The following is a 3551-nucleotide window of genomic DNA, read 5'->3' on the forward strand; positions in this document are numbered from 1 at the left end:
AGTTACATGTCAGGAGACCAGGATGAAGACCAAATATATGTCAGAGTATCATAACAGGTGTGAACCTGTTAAGATGACTATTGTCAGAAAAACAAAAGACAAGTGTGGGTGAGGAAGTGGAGAAAGGGAACCCTTGTGCACTCTTGGTGGGAATGTAAATTAGTACAGCTATTATGGAAAACAGTATAGAGGTTCCTCAAAAAAATTAAAAATACAATTACCATATGATCCAGCAATCGTAATTCTGGGTATTTATCCAAAAGAATTGAAATCAGGAACTCAAAGAGTTGTCTGCACTCCCATGATCACTGCAGCATTATTCACAAAAACCAAGATGTAGAAACAACCCAAATGTCCATCAGCGGATGAATGGATAAAGAAAATGTGGTATAGGGCTGGCCCGTGGCTCACTCGGGAGAGTGCGGTGCTGATAACACCAAGTCAAGGGTTAAGATCCCCTTACCGGTCATCTTTATAAAAAAAAAAAAGAAAGAAAGAAAAGAAAATGTGGTATATATACACAATGGAATATGATTCAGCCTTAAAAAAAATATGGAAAACATTATAAGTAAAATAAGCCAGACACAGAAAGACAAAAAATGTAGGATTCCACTTATATGAAGTATCTAAAATAGCCCCCTTCATATTTTATGTACTTTATTCAATTAGATTTAGGTAATATATGACAATTTATTGCATGTAATTACTATTTTTCACCAGAAATATATCAGGATTTTACATACTATTGCATATTATTCCCAAATCATGTTTTCTAATATATGGATATCTGTCAGTCCTTACTTCCGATATTTTGTGATTTTTCAAATTAGTAAAATAATGACACTATGATAAGTTATCCCTTTCACAATTTGTTTAGAATGATCCAATGGTTTCAGAATAAAATACTGAACAGTAGTGATGTCAAATAAGAAGATATGTCTACTTTAAAACTTATTACTTATTAATAAATTATTTTTGAGGATAATAGTCCTTAAAACGTTGCTTGCTTTTGCATATTGTCTTCAATTTATTTCCTTTTCTTTCTTTTAAAATTAATTCAATAAACCTTAACCTCACCCCACCACGACTCTACAGATAATTCCACTTACCAAGGACATAAATGACCTGTATGTTGCATAAAACAAAGGCCAATTCTCCATCGTATGTTATTTAACTTTAACCTATCAGCAGTCTTTTCCAGAGTTGACCATTCCCTGAATATCGTTCCTCCTTTGGATTCCCACGCCCTTGTGATTTTCCTCCCACTTCTCTGGACATTCCTTTTCAGTTTTGCTGTTGGTTCTTTTCCATTGCCTTCCTCTGTACATATTGGAGAGCCACAGACTCAGTCTGTTCTTGGTCATTTTGTCTTTTCTATAGCTACACATTTCCCTACTTTTGTTCATTTTATTCAGTCTTCACATATAAATATTTCCCAATGTGTTTTCTCACCTCAGCATACTCTTCTGAACTCTAAATTCCCATGTTGAACATATTGCTTGACATCTTTACTTGGATGTATACGGAACATCTCAAATTTAGGGTCCAAAGTGGATTCTTGATACCCCACCTCAAACCTTCTTCTTTCTAACTCTTCCTGTGTCATTGTGCAAAAACTTCATGGTTGCTTCAGGCAAAGTCCTTAGAGTGAAGCTAGACTCTTCTCACTTATATCCCACATCCCCTTTGGTAGGAATTTTGTCTGGTGCTAACTTCAATACATCTGGCATTCAGCTGCTTTTTATCAACTGCACTCTTCTATGTGCAGGTTTTATCCACCATCCTGTCTAAGACAAATATTCCAACTATGTTCTCTTTTCTATCTTTTTCTCCTACAGCTGATTTTTAACCCAGTAGCCATTATAGTCATTTTATACAGTAAGTTAGGTGATTTCACTCCTCGACACAGAATCCTGCAATGGTTTCCTTATTTCAACTGGAATAAAATCCAAAATCCCTGCAAAGGCCCATAAAGTCTGGCATGATCGGCCCCTGTTAACTTTCTCTCAGTCCCTTAATATCTTTCTTAAATCCATTGTGGCCTCAAATGCTCTGGAAACACTCCAGCCTTGTTTTATTTCTCTGGAGTGGTTTTTTTCTCAGATATTGCTGTGCCTTCATTTCCCGACACTTCCGTGAGGGTGAAGTGTGAGAACACCAGAGCCAGATGATCTGGGTCCAAGTCCAGCTCTTCCATTACGTTCTATAAGGACTTGGTCACACGACATCGCTGTGTCTTGTTTTCATCATCTTTAAAACAGAAACAGTAATAGTAACTGCCCCAAGTGCTGTTTTGAGGATTAAGTGAATTTAATGTACGTGAAGATCTAAAATCATGCCATAAAAGCATTACTTAGAACTACTACTATACTTCTTTCCTGATTTACTTTTTTCTATATCCTATATTACTGCATATGAACTGCCCCAAGTGCTGTTTTGAGGATTAAGTGAATTTAATGTACGTGAAGATCTAAAATCATGCCATAAAAGCATTACTTTGAACTACTACTATACTTCTTTCCTGATTTACTTTTTTCTATATCCTATATTACTGCATATGATTTTTATTTGGTTAGTTTGCTCATTGTCTTTATAATATTAGATATATTCCCCCCATTAAATATGCTATGCTTCTTTATTATTTATAAATTATTAAATTTCCCACAGTAAACGTTATATTTTTATTACAACAGTTCTCTAGTCTTTTTTCTTACTATAGCCAATAGTATTTTTGTGATTGACAGTCATGCATGATTATTGCATCACATTCATGCGTGCATGTGTGTATATATATTTTTGTAACTGCCCATGTACGTAAAATTTTATTAATTTTAATAATTTTTATTGTTTTTTTTATTATATAATACAGTAATAATGGGAAATCCTTTTCTCTTTGCTAACACTTAAATCCTTTTACCTTTATTGCATTTTTTTCCTATTCTCTATTTCTCCTACTTCCTACCACTTTCATAATGATCCCTAAACCAGAGGTTAGAAAAAAATAATAATTGTAATAACAGCAATCCCTCTTACCTAATTTTAGCTGAGACATTTCTACTTATTTTTCTATTGTATATGATAGTGACTACTGATTTGCAACAGATCATTTTCATTATTATGTTAATGTTTTTCTTATTATTGTTTTTCTGCGAACTTTATTTGTGTATATTGTTTTTTATCAAATACTTAAAAAAAATCATTTGGAGAACAATGTGTTTTTTTTTTATCTTGTTAATTTATTGAATTACATAAATCAACTCAAACTATGAAATAACATTATTAAGTAGAATGATCTTTACATTTAAAAAATCAGGTAAATAGATATAATCTTAACAATAAATTTAAATATTATTTTTTACCATTTAATTCCATCAGAAAATATTCTTCATGTCAATTTTTCTCTCTGGTAATATCCTTTATGCTGATAACAGTTATTGACAATAGAATCACGTTTCCCTGTGTGAACCACTGCTAGTGTATATGCAGTGTGTTTAGACACCATTCTAAGAGCCTTTTTTATTTATAATAATACATGATTACAGGTTTTAATT

This window comes from Galeopterus variegatus, unplaced genomic scaffold (assembly GCF_000696425.1).
Source record: "Galeopterus variegatus unplaced genomic scaffold, G_variegatus-3.0.2 Scaffold11777, whole genome shotgun sequence".
NCBI classification, from domain to species: Eukaryota; Metazoa; Chordata; class Mammalia; order Dermoptera; family Cynocephalidae; genus Galeopterus; species Galeopterus variegatus.